Genomic DNA, 13,939 nt, shown 5'->3' with positions numbered 1-13,939 from the left:
GTGGAAGAAAATTTGTGGCTCCTCTCAGATTCCAGAACTTTCTGCCACAGAAATGTGAGGAACATGTGTTTTTTTAGCCAAATTTTGAGTTTTGCAAAGGATTCTGGGTAACAGAACCTGGTCCGAGCCACACAAGTCACCCCATCTTGGATTCCCCTAGGTCTCTAGTTTTCAGAAATGCACAGGTTTGGTAGGTTTCCCTAGGTGGCGGCTGAGCTACAGGCCAAAATCTACAGGTAGGCACTTTGCAAAAAACACCTCTGTTTTCCTTCAAAAATTTGGCTGTGTCTACGTTGCGCTTTGGGGCGTTTCCTGTCGCAGGCGCTAGGCCTACCCACACAAGTGAGGTATCATTTTTATCGGGAGACGTGGGGGAACGCTGGGTGGAAGGAAATTCGTGGCTCCTTTCAGATTCCAGAACTTTCTGCCACAGAAATGTGAGGAACATGTGTTTTTTTAGCCAACTTTTGAGTTTTGCAAAGGATTCTGGGTAACAGAACCTGGTCCGAGCCACACAAGTCACCCCATCTTGGATTCCCCTAGGTCTCTAGTTTTCAGAAATGCACAGGTTTGGTAGGTTTCCCTAGGTGGCGGCTGAGCTACAAGCCAAAATCTACAGGTAGGCACTTTGCAAAAAACACCTCTGTTTTCCTTCACAAATTTGGATGTGTCCACGTTGCACTTTGGGGCGTTTCCTGTCGCGGGCGCTAGGCCTACCCACACAAGTGAGGTATCATTTTTATCGGGAGACGTGGGGGAACGCTGGGTGGAAGGAAATTTGTGGCTCCTCTCAGATTCCAGAACTTTCTGCCACAGAAATGTTAGGAACATGTGTTTTTTTAGCCAAATTTTGAGGTTTGCAAAGGATTCTGGGTAACAGAACCTGGTCCGAGCCACACAAGTCACCCCATCTTGGATTCCCCTAGGTCTCTAGTTTTCAGAAATGCACAGGTTTGGTAGGTTTCCCTAGGTGGCGGCTGAGCTACAAGCCAAAATCTACAGGTAGGCACTTTGCAAAAAAACACTTCTGTTTTCCTTCACAAATTTGGATGTGTCCACGTTGCGCTTTGGGGCATTTCCTGTCGCAGGCGCTAGGCCTACCCACACAAGTGAGGTATCATTTTTATCGGGAGACGTGGGGGAACGCTGGGTGGAAGAAAATTCGTGGCTCCTCTCAGATTCCAGAACTTTCTGCCACAGAAATGTGAGGAACATGTGTTTTTTTAGCCACATTTTTGAGGTTTGCAATGGATTCTGGGTAACAGAACATGGTCCGAGCCACACAAGTCACCCCATCTTGGATTCCCCTAGGTCTCTAGTTTTCAGAAATGCACAGGTTAGGTAGGTTTCCCTAAGTGGCGGCTGAGCTACAGGCCAAAATCTACAGGTAGGCACTTTGCAAAAAACACCTCTGTTTTCCTTCAAAAATTTGGCTGTGTCTACGTTGCGCTTTGGGGCGTTTCCTGTCTCTGGCGCTAGGCCTACCCACACAAGTGAGGTATCATTTTTATCGGGAGACGTGGGGGAACGCTGGGTGGAAGGAAGTTTGTGGCTCCTCTCAGATTCCAGAACTTTCTGCCACAGAAATGTGAGGAACATGTGTTTTTTTAGCCAAATTTTGAGGTTTGCAACAGTATTCTGGGTAACAAAACCTGGTCCGAGCCACACAAGTCGCCCCATCTTGGATTCCCCTAGGTCTCTAGTTTTCAGAAATGCACAGGTTTGGTAGGTTTCCCTAGGTGGCGGCTGAGCTACAAGTCAAAATCTACAGGTAGGCACTTTGCAAAACACACCTCTGTTTTCCTTCACAAATTTGGATGTGTCCACGTTGCGCTTTGGGGTGTTTCCTGTCGCAGGCGCTAGGCCTACCCACACAAGTGAGGTATCATTTTTATCGGGAGACGTGGGGGAACGCTGGGTGGAAGAAAATTTGTGGCTCCTCTCAGATTCCAGAACTTTCTGCCACAGAAATATGAGGAACATGTGTTTTTTTAGCCAAATTTTGAGGTTTGCAATGGATTCTGGGTAACAGAACCTGGTCCGACCCACACAAGTCACCCCATCTTCGATTCCCCTAGGTCTCTAGTTTTCAGAAATGCACAGGTTTGGTAGGTTTCCCTAGGTTGCGGCTGAGCTACAGGCCAAAATCTACAGGTAGGCACTTTGCAAAAAACACCTCTGTTTTCCTTCAAAAATTTGGCTGTGTGTACATTGCGCTTTGGGGCGTTTCCTGTCGCGGGCGCTAGGCCTACCCACACAAGTGAGGTATCATTTTTATTGGGAGACGTGGGGGAACGCTGGGTGGAAGGAAATTCGTGGCTCCTCTCAGATTCCAGAACTTTCTGCCACAGAAATGTGAGGAACATGTGTTTTTTTAGCCAAATTTTGAGGTTTGCAATGGATTCTGGGTAACAGAACCTGGTCCGAGCCACACAAGTCACCCCATCTTGGATTCCCCTAGGTCTCTAGTTTTCAGAAATGCACAGGTTTGGTAGGTTTCCCTAGGTTGCGGCTGAGCTACAGGCCAAAATCTACAGGTAGGCACTTTGCAAAAAACACCTCTGTTTTCCTTCAAAAATGTGGCTGTGTCTACATTGCGCTTTGGGGCGTTTCCTGTCGCGGCGCTTGGCCTACCCACACAAGTGAGGTATCATTTTTATCGGGAGACGTGGGGGAACGCTGGGTGGAAGGAAATTCGTGGCTCCTATCAGATTCCAGAACTTTCTGCCACAGAAATGTGAGGAACATGTGTTTTTTTAGTCAAATTTTGAGTTTTGCAAACGATTCTGGGTAACAGAACCTGGTCCGAGCCACACAAGTCACCCCATCTTGGATTCCCCTAGGTCTCTAGTTTTCAGAAATGCACAGGTTTGGTAGGTTTCCCTAGGTGGCGGCTGAGCTACAAGCCAAAGTCTACAGGTAGGCACTTTGCAAAAAACACCTCTGTTTTCCTTCACAAATTTGGATGTGTCCACGTTGCGCTTTGGGGCGTTTCCTGTCGCGGGCGCTAGGCCTACCCACACAAGTGAGGTATCATTTTTATCGGGAGACGTGGGGGAACGCTGGGTGGAAGGAAATTTGTGGCTCCTCTCAGATTCCAGAACTTTCTGCCACAGAAATGTTAGGAACATGTGTTTTTTTAGCCAAATTTTGAGGTTTGCAAAGGATTCTGGGTAACAGAACCTGGTCCGAGCCACACAAGCCACCCCATCTTGGATTCCCCTAGGTCTCTAGTTTTCAGAAATGCACAGGTTTGGTAGGTTTCCCTAGGTGGCGGCTGAGCTACAAGCCAAAATCTACAGGTAGGCACTTTGCAAAAAAACACTTCTGTTTTCCTTCACAAATTTGGATGTGTCCACGTTGCGCTTTGGGGCGTTTCCTGTCGCAGGCGCTAGGCCTACCCACACAAGTGAGGTATCATTTTTATCGGGAGACGTGGGGGAACGCTGGGTGGAAGAAAATTCGTGGCTCCTCTCAGATTCCAGAACTTTCTGCCACAGAAATGTGAGGAACATGTGTTTTTTTAGCCAAATTTTGAGGTTTGCAATGGATTCTGGGTAACAGAACATGGTCCGAGCCACACAAGTCACCCCATCTTGGATTCCCCTAGGTCTCTAGTTTTCAGAAATGCACAGGTTAGTTAGGTTTCCCTAAGTGGCGGCTGAGCTACAGGCCAAAATCTACAGGTAGGCACTTTGCAAAAAACACCTCTGTTTTCCTTCAAAAATTTGGCTGTGTCTACGTTGCGCTTTGGGGCGTTTACTGTCTCTGGCGCTAGGCCTACCCACACAAGTGAGGTATCATTTTTATCGGGAGACGTGGGGGAACGCTGGGTGGAAGGAAGTTTGTGGCTCCTCTCAGATTCCAGAACTTTCTGCCACAGAAATGTGAGGAACATGTGTTTTTTTAGCCAAATTTTGAGGTTTGCAATGGATTCTGGGTAACAAAACCTGGTCCGAGCCACACAAGTCGCCCCATCTTGGATTCCCCTAGGTCTCTAGTTTTCAGAAATGCACAGGTTTGGTAGGTTTCCCTAGGTGGCGGCTGAGCTACAAGTCAAAATCTACAGGTAGGCACTTTGCAAAACACACCTCTGTTTTCCTTCACAAATTTGGATGTGTCCACGTTGCGCTTTGGGGCGTTTCCTGTCGCAGGCGCTAGGCCTACCCACACAAGTGAGGTATCATTTTTATCGGGAGACGTGGGGGAACGCTGGGTGGAAGAAAATTTGTGGCTCCTCTCAGATTCCAGGACTTTCTGCCACAGAAATGTGAGGAACATGTGTTTTTTTAGCCAAATTTTGAGGTTTGCAATGGATTCTGGATAACAGAACCTGGTCCGAGCCACACAAGTCACCCCATCTTGGATTCCCCTAGGTCTCTAGTTTTCAGAAATGCACAGGTTTGGTAGGTTTCCCTAAGTGGCGGCTGAGCTACAGGCCAAAATCTACAGGTAGGCACTTTGCAAAAAACACCTCTGTTTTCCTTCAAAAATTTGGCTGTGTCTACGTTGCGCTTTGGGGCGTTTCCTGTCGCGGGCGCTAGGCCTACCCACACAAGTGAGGTATCATTTTTATCGGGAGACGTGGGGGAACGCTGGGTGGAAGGAAATTTGTGGCTCCTCTCAGATTCCAGAACTTTCTGCCACAGAAATGTGAGGAACATGTGTTTTTTTAGCCAAATTTTGAGGTTTGCAATGGATTCTGGGTAACAGAACCTGGTCCGAGCCACACAAGTCACCCCATCTTGGATTCCCCTAGGTCTCTAGTTTTCAGAAATGCACAGGTTTGGTAGGTTTCCCTAGGTTGCGGCTGAGCTACAGGCCAAAATCTACAGGTAGGCACTTTGCAAAAAACACCTCTGTTTTCCTTCAAAAATTTGGCTGTGTCTACATTGCGCTTTGGGGCGTTTCCTGTCGCGGGCGCTAGGCCTACCCACACAAGTGAGGTATCATTTTTATCGGGAGACGTGGGGGAACGCTGGGTGGAAGGAAATTTGTGGCTCCTCTCAGATTCCAGAACTTTCTGCCACAGAAATGTGAGGAACATGTGTTTTTTTAGCCAAATTTTGAGGTTTGCAATGGATTCTGGGTAACAGAACCTGGTCCGAGCCACACAAGTCACCCCATCTTGGATTCCCCTAGGTCTCTAGTTTTCAGAAATGCACAGGTTTGGTAGGTTTCCCTAGGTTGCGGCTGAGCTACAGGCCAAAATCTACAGGTAGGCACTTTGCAAAAAACACCTCTGTTTTCCTTCAAAAATTTGGCTGTGTCTACATTGCGCTTTGGGGCGTTTCCTGTCGCGGCGCTTGGCCTACCCACACAAGTGAGGTATCATTTTTATCGGGAGACGTGGGGGAACGCTGGGTGGAAGGAAATTCGTGGCTCCTCTCAGATTCCAGAACTTTCTGCCACAGAAATGTGAGGAACATGTGTTTTTTTAGTCAAATTTTGAGTTTTGCAAACGATTCTGGGTAACAGAACCTGGTCCGAGCCACACAAGTCACCCCATCTTGGATTCCCCTAGGTCTCTAGTTTTCAGAAATGCACAGGTTTGGTAGGTTTCCCTAGGTGGCGGCTGAGCTACAAGCCAAAATCTACAGGTAGGCACTTTGCAAAAAACACCTCTGTTTTCCTTCACAAATTTGGATGTGTCCACGTTGCGCTTTGGGGCGTTTCCTGTCGCAGGCGCTAGGCCTACCCACACAAGTGAGGTATCATTTTTATCGGGAGACATGGGGGAACGCTGGGTGGAAGAAAATTTGTGGCTCCTCTCAGATTCCAGGACTTTCTGCCACAGAAATGTGAGGAACATGTGTTTTTTTAGCCAAATTTTGAGGTTTGCAATGGATTCTGGGTAACAGAACCTGGTCCGAGCCACACAAGTCACCCCATCTTCGATTCCCCTAGGTCTCTAGTTTTCAGAAATGCACAGGTTTGGTAGGTTTCCCTAAGTGGCGGCTGAGCTACAGGCCAAAATCTACAGGTAGGCACTTTGCAAAAAACACCTCTGTTTTCCTTCAAAAATTTGGCTGTGTCTACGTTGCGCTTTGGGGCGTTTCCTGTCGCGGGCGCTAGGCCTACCCACACAAGTGAGGTATCATTTTTATCGGGAGACGTGGGGGAACGCTGGGTGGAAGGAAATTTGTGGCTCCTCTCAGATTCCAGAACTTTCTGCCACAGAAATGTGAGGAACATGTGTTTTTTTAGCCAAATTTTGAGGTTTGCAATGGATTCTGGGTAACAGAACCTGGTCCGAGCCACACAAGTCACCCCATCTTGGATTCCCCTAGGTCTCTAGTTTTCAGAAATGCACAGGTTTGGTAGGTTTCCCTAGGTTGCGGCTGAGCTACAGGCCAAAATCTACAGGTAGGCACTTTGCAAAAAACACCTCTGTTTTCCTTCAAAAATTTGGCTGTGTGTACATTGCGCTTTGGGGCGTTTCCTGTCGCGGGCGCTAGGCCTACCCACACAAGTGAGGTATCATTTTTATTGGGAGACGTGGGGGAACGCTGGGTGGAAGGAAATTCGTGGCTCCTCTCAGATTCCAGAACTTTCTGCCACAGAAATGTGAGGAACATGGGTTTTTTTAGCCAAATTTTGAGGTTTGCAATGGATTCTGGGTAACAGAACCTGGTCCGAGCCACACAAGTCACCCCATCTTGGATTCCCCTAGGTCTCTAGTTTTCAGAAATGCACAGGTTTGGTAGGTTTCCCTAGGTTGCGGCTGAGCTACAGGCCAAAATCTACAGGTAGGCACTTTGCAAAAAACACCTCTGTTTTCCTTCAAAAATTTGGCTGTGTCTACATTGCGCTTTGGGGCGTTTCCTGTCGCGGCGCTTGGCCTACCCACACAAGTGAGGTATCATTTTTATCGGGAGACGTGGGGGAACGCTGGGTGGAAGGAAATTCGTGGCTCCTCTCAGATTCCAGAACTTTCTGCCACAGAAATGTGAGGAACATGTGTTTTTTTAGTCAAATTTTGAGTTTTGCAAACGATTCTGGGTAACAGAACCTGGTCCGAGCCACACAAGTCACCCCATCTTGGATTCCCCTAGGTCTCTAGTTTTCAGAAATGCACAGGTTTGGTAGGTTTCCCTAGGTGGCGGCTGAGCTACAAGCCAAAATCTACAGGTAGGCACTTTGCAAAAAACACCTCTGTTTTCCTTCACAAATTTGGATGTGTCCACGTTGCGCTTTGGGGCGTTTCCTGTCGCGGGCGCTAGGCCTACCCACACAAGTGAGGTATCATTTTTATCGGGAGACGTGGGGGAACGCTGGGTGGATGGAAATTTGTGGCTCCTCTCAGATTCCAGAACTTTCTGCCACAGAAATGTTAGGAACATGTGTTTTTTTAGCCAAATTTTGAGGTTTGCAAAGGATTCTGGTAACAGAACCTGGTCCGAGCCACACAAGTCACCCCATCTTGGATTCCCCTAGGTCTCTAGTTTTCAGAAATGCACAGGTTAGGTAGGTTTCCCTAAGTGGCGGCTGAGCTACAGGCCAAAATCTACAGGTAGGCACTTTGCAAAAAACACCTCTGTTTTCCTTCAAAAATTTGGCTGTGTCTACGTTGCGCTTTGGGGCGTTTCCTGTCTCTGGCGCTAGGCCTACCCACACAAGTGAGGTATCATTTTTATCGGGAGACGTGGGGGAACGCTGGGTGGAAGGAAGTTTGTGGCTCCTCTCAGATTCCAGAACTTTCTGCCACAGAAATGTGAGGAACATGTGTTTTTTTAGCCAAATTTTGAGGTTTGCAACAGTATTCTGGGTAACAAAACCTGGTCCGAGCCACACAAGTCGCCCCATCTTGGATTCCCCTAGGTCTCTAGTTTTCAGAAATGCACAGGTTTGGTAGGTTTCCCTAGGTGGCGGCTCAGCTACAAGTCAAAATCTACAGGTAGGCACTTTGCAAAACACACCTCTGTTTTCCTTCACAAATTTGGATGTGTCCACGTTGCGCTTTGGGGTGTTTCCTGTCGCAGGCGCTAGGCCTACCCACACAAGTGAGGTATCATTTTTATCGGGAGACGTGGGGGAACGCTGGGTGGAAGACAATTTGTGGCTCCTCTCAGATTCCAGGACTTTCTGCCACAGAAATGTGAGGAACATGTGTTTTTTTAGCCAAATTTTGAGGTTTGCAATGGATTCTGGGTAACAGAACCTGGTCCGAGCCACACAAGTCACCCCATCTTCGATTCCCCTAGGTCTCTAGTTTTCAGAAATGCACAGGTTTGGTAGGTTTCCCTAAGTGGCGGCTGAGCTACAGGCCAAAATCTACAGGTAGGCACTTTGCAAAAAACACCTCTGTTTTCCTTCAAAAATTTGGCTGTGTCTACGTTGCGCTTTGGGGCGTTTCCTGTCGCGGGCGCTAGGCCTACCCACACAAGTGAGGTATCATTTTTATCGGGAGACGTGGGGGAACGCTGGGTGGAAGGAAATTTGTGGCTCCTCTCAGATTCCAGAACTTTCTGCCACAGAAATGTGAGGAACATGTGTTTTTTTAGCCAAATTTTGAGGTTTGCAATGGATTCTGGGTAACAGAACCTGGTCCGACCCACACAAGTCACCCCATCTTCGATTCCCCTAGGTCTCTAGTTTTCAGAAATGCACAGGTTTGGTAGGTTTCCCTAGGTTGCGGCTGAGCTACAGGCCAAAATCTACAGGTAGGCACTTTGCAAAAAACACCTCTGTTTTCCTTCAAAAATTTGGCTGTGTGTACATTGCGCTTTGGGGCGTTTCCTGTCGCGGGCGCTAGGCCTACCCACACAAGTGAGGTATCATTTTTATTGGGAGACGTGGGGGAACGCTGGGTGGAAGGAAATTCGTGGCTCCTCTCAGATTCCAGAACTTTCTGCCACAGAAATGTGAGGAACATGTGTTTTTTTAGCCAAATTTTGAGGTTTGCAATGGATTCTGGGTAACAGAACCTGGTCCGAGCCACACAAGTCACCCCATCTTGGATTCCCCTAGGTCTCTAGTTTTCAGAAATGCACAGGTTTGGTAGGTTTCCCTAGGTTGCGGCTGAGCTACAGGCCAAAATCTACAGGTAGGCACTTTGCAAAAAACACCTCTGTTTTCCTTCAAAAATTTGGCTGTGTCTACATTGCGCTTTGGGGCGTTTCCTGTCGCGGCGCTTGGCCTACCCACACAAGTGAGGTATCATTTTTATCGGGAGACGTGGGGGAACGCTGGGTGGAAGGAAATTCGTGGCTCCTCTCAGATTCCAGAACTTTCTGCCACAGAAATGTGAGGAACATGTGTTTTTTTAGTCAAATTTTGAGTTTTGCAAACGATTCTGGGTAACAGAACCTGGTCCGAGCCACACAAGTCACCCCATCTTGGATTCCCCTAGGTCTCTAGTTTTCAGAAATGCACAGGTTTGGTAGGTTTCCCTAGGTGGCGGCTGAGCTACAAGCTAAAATCTACAGGTAGGCACTTTGCAAAAAACACCTCTGTTTTCCTTCACAAATTTGGATGTGTCCACGTTGCGCTTTGGGGCGTTTCCTGTCACGGGCGCTAGGCCTACCCACACAAGTGAGGTATCATTTTTATCGGGAGACGTGGGGGAACGCTGGGTGGAAGGAAATTTGTGGCTCCTCTCAGATTCCAGAACTTTCTGCCACAGAAATGTTAGGAACATGTGTTTTTTTAGCCAAATTTTGAGGTTTGCAAAGGATTCTGGGTAACAGAACCTGGTCCGAGCCACACAAGCCACCCCATCTTGGATTCCCCTAGGTCTCTAGTTTTCAGAAATGCACAGGTTTGGTAGGTTTCCCTAGGTGGCGGCTGAGCTACAAGCCAAAATCTACAGGTAGGCACTTTGCAAAAAAACACTTCTGTTTTCCTTCACAAATTTGGATGTGTCCACGTTGCGCTTTGGGGCGTTTCCTGTCGCAGGCGCTAGGCCTACCCACACAAGTGAGGTATCATTTTTATCGGGAGACGTGGGGGAACGCTGGGTGGAAGAAAATTCGTGGCTCCTCTCAGATTCCAGAACTTTCTGCCACAGAAATGTGAGGAACATGTGTTTTTTTAGCCAAATTTTGAGGTTTGCAATGGATTCTGGGTAACAGAACATGGTCCGAGCCACACAAGTCACCCCATCTTGGATTCCCCTAGGTCTCTAGTTTTCAGAAATGCACAGGTTAGTTAGGTTTCCCTAAGTGGCGGCTGAGCTACAGGCCAAAATCTACAGGTAGGCACTTTGCAAAAAACACCTCTGTTTTCCTTCAAAAATTTGGCTGTGTCTACGTTGCGCTTTGGGGCGTTTCCTGTCTCTGGCGCTAGGCCTACCCACACAAGTGAGGTATCATTTTTATCGGGAGACGTGGGGGAACGCTGGGTGGAAGGAAGTTTGTGGCTCCTCTCAGATTCCAGAACTTTCTGCCACAGAAATGTGAGGAACATGTGTTTTTTTAGCCAAATTTTGAGGTTTGCAATGGATTCTGGGTAACAAAACCTGGTCCGAGCCACACAAGTCGCCCCATCTTGGATTCCCCTAGGTCTCTAGTTTTCAGAAATGCACAGGTTTGGTAGGTTTCCCTAGGTGGCGGCTGAGCTACAAGTCAAAATCTACAGGTAGGCACTTTGCAAAACACACCTCTGTTTTCCTTCACAAATTTGGATGTGTCCACGTTGCGCTTTGGGGCGTTTCCTGTCGCAGGCGCTAGGCCTACCCACACAAGTGAGGTATCATTTTAATCGGGAGACGTGGGGGAACGCTGGGTGGAAGAAAATTTGTGGCTCCTCTCAGATTCCAGGACTTTCTGCCACAGAAATGTGAGGAACATGTGTTTTTTTAGCCAAATTTTGAGGTTTGCAATGGATTCTGGATAACAGAACCTGGTCCGAGCCACACAAGTCACCCCATCTTGGATTCCCCTAGGTCTCTAGTTTTCAGAAATGCACAGGTTTGGTAGGTTTCCCTAAGTGGCGGCTGAGCTACAGGCCAAAATCTACAGGTAGGCACTTTGCAAAAAACACCTCTGTTTTCCTTCAAAAATTTGGCTGTGTCTACGTTGCGCTTTGGGGCGTTTCCTGTCGCGGGCGCTAGGCCTACCCACACAAGTGAGGTATCATTTTTATCGGGAGACGTGGGGGAACGCTGGGTGGAAGGAAATTTGTGGCTCCTCTCAGATTCCAGAACTTTCTGCCACAGAAATGTGAGGAACATGTGTTTTTTTAGCCAAATTTTGAGGTTTGCAATGGATTCTGGGTAACAGAACCTGGTCCGAGCCACACAAGTCACCCCATCTTGGATTCCCCTAGGTCTCTAGTTTTCAGAAATGCACAGGTTTGGTAGGTTTCCCTAGGTTGCGGCTGAGCTACAGGCCAAAATCTACAGGTAGGCACTTTGCAAAAAACACCTCTGTTTTCCTTCAAAAATTTGGCTGTGTCTACATTGCGCTTTGGGGCGTTTCCTGTCGCGGGCGCTAGGCCTACCCACACAAGTGAGGTATCATTTTTATCGGGAGACGTGGGGGAACGCTGGGTGGAAGGAAATTTGTGGCTCCTCTCAGATTCCAGAACTTTCTGCCACAGAAATGTGAGGAACATGTGTTTTTTTAGCCAAATTTTGAGGTTTGCAATGGATTCTGGGTAACAGAACCTGGTCCGAGCCACACAAGTCACCCCATCTTGGATTCCCCTAGGTCTCTAGTTTTCAGAAATGCACAGGTTTGGTAGGTTTCCCTAGGTTGCGGCTGAGCTACAGGCCAAAATCTACAGGTAGGCACTTTGCAAAAAACACCTCTGTTTTCCTTCAAAAATTTGGCTGTGTCTACATTGCGCTTTGGGGCGTTTCCTGTCGCGGCGCTTGGCCTACCCACACAAGTGAGGTATCATTTTTATCGGGAGACGTGGGGGAACGCTGGGTGGAAGGAAATTCGTGGCTCCTCTCAGATTCCAGAACTTTCTGCCACAGAAATGTGAGGAACATGTGTTTTTTTAGTCAAATTTTGAGTTTTGCAAACGATTCTGGGTAACAGAACCTGGTCCGAGCCACACAAGTCACCCCATCTTGGATTCCCCTAGGTCTCTAGTTTTCAGAAATGCACAGGTTTGGTAGGTTTCCCTAGGTGGCGGCTGAGCTAGAAGCCAAAATCTACAGGTAGGCACTTTGCAAAAAACACCTCTGTTTTCCTTCACAAATTTGGATGTGTCCACGTTGCGCTTTGGGGCGTTTCCTGTCGCAGGCGCTAGGCCTACCCACACAAGTGAGGTATCATTTTTATCGGGAGACATGGGGGAACGCTGGGTGGAAGAACATTTGTGGCTCCTCTCAGATTCCAGGACTTTCTGCCACAGAAATGTGAGGAACATGTGTTTTTTTAGCCAAATTTTGAGGTTTGCAATGGATTCTGGGTAACAGAACCTGGTCCGAGCCACACAAGTCACCCCATCTTCGATTCCCCTAGGTCTCTAGTTTTCAGAAATGCACAGGTTTGGTAGGTTTCCCTAAGTGGCGGCTGAGCTACAGGCCAAAATCTACAGGTAGGCACTTTGCAAAAAACACCTCTGTTTTCCTTCAAAAATTTGGCTGTGTCTACGTTGCGTTTTGGGGCGTTTCCTGTCGCGGGCGCTAGGCCTACCCACACAAGTGAGGTATCATTTTTATCGGGAGACGTGGGGGAACGCTGGGTGGAAGGAAATTTGTGGCTCCTCTCAGATTCCAGAACTTTCTGCCACAGAAATGTGAGGAACATGTGTTTTTTTAGCCAAATTTTGAGGTTTGCAATGGATTCTGGGTAACAGAACCTGGTCCGAGCCACACAAGTCACCCCATCTTGGATTCCCCTAGGTCTCTAGTTTTCAGAAATGCACAGGTTTGGTAGGTTTCCCTAGGTTGCGGCTGAGCTACAGGCCAAAATCTACAGGTAGGCACTTTGCAAAAAACACCTCTGTTTTCCTTCAAAAATTTGGCTGTGTGTACATTGCGCTTTGGGGCGTTTCCTGTCGCGGTCGCTAGGCCTACCCACACAAGTGAGGTATCATTTTTATTGGGAGACGTGGGGGAACGCTGGGTGGAAGGAAATTCGTGGCTCCTCTCAGATTCCAGAACTTTCTGCCACAGAAATGTGAGGAACATGTGTTTTTTTAGCCAAATTTTGAGGTTTGCAATGGATTCTGGGTAACAGAACCTGGTCCGAGCCACACAAGTCACCCCATCTTGGATTCCCCTAGGTCTCTAGTTTTCAGAAATGCACAGGTTTGGTAGGTTTCCCTAGGTTGCGGCTGAGCTACAGGCCAAAATCTACAGGTAGGCACTTTGCAAAAAACACCTCTGTTTTCCTTCAAAAATTTGGCTGTGTCTACATTGCGCTTTGGGGCGTTTCCTGTCGCGGCGCTTGGCCTACCCACACAAGTGAGGTATCATTTTTATCGGGAGACGTGGGGGAACGCTGGGTGGAAGGAAATTCGTGGCTCCTCTCAGATTCCAGAACTTTCTGCCACAGAAATGTGAGGAACATGTGTTTTTTTAGTCAAATTTTGAGTTTTGCAAACGATTCTGGGTAACAGAACCTGGTCCGAGCCACACAAGTCACCCCATCTTGGATTCCCCTAGGTCTCTAGTTTTCAGAAATGCACAGGTTTGGTAGGTTTCCCTAGGTGGCGGCTGAGCTACAAGCCAAAATCTACAGGTAGGCACTTTGCAAAAAACACCTCTGTTTTCCTTCACAAATTTGGATGTGTCCACGTTGCGCTTTGGGGCGTTTCCTGTCGCGGGCGCTAGGCCTACCCACACAAGTGAGGTATCATTTTTATCGGGAGACGTGGGGGAACGCTGGGTGGAAGGAAATTTGTGGCTCCTCTCAGATTCCAGAACTTTCTGCCACAGAAATGTTAGGAACATGTGTTTTTTTAGCCAAATTTTGAGGTTTGCAAAGGATTCTGGGTAACAGAACCTGGTCCGAGCCACACAAGTCACCCCATCTTGGAT

This window comes from Pleurodeles waltl, chromosome 1_2 (genome assembly GCF_031143425.1).
Source record: "Pleurodeles waltl isolate 20211129_DDA chromosome 1_2, aPleWal1.hap1.20221129, whole genome shotgun sequence".
Lineage (NCBI taxonomy): Eukaryota > Metazoa > Chordata > Amphibia > Caudata > Salamandridae > Pleurodeles > Pleurodeles waltl.
The sequence above is the reverse complement of the archived record's forward strand: the minus strand, read 5'-3'. Positions refer to the sequence as shown.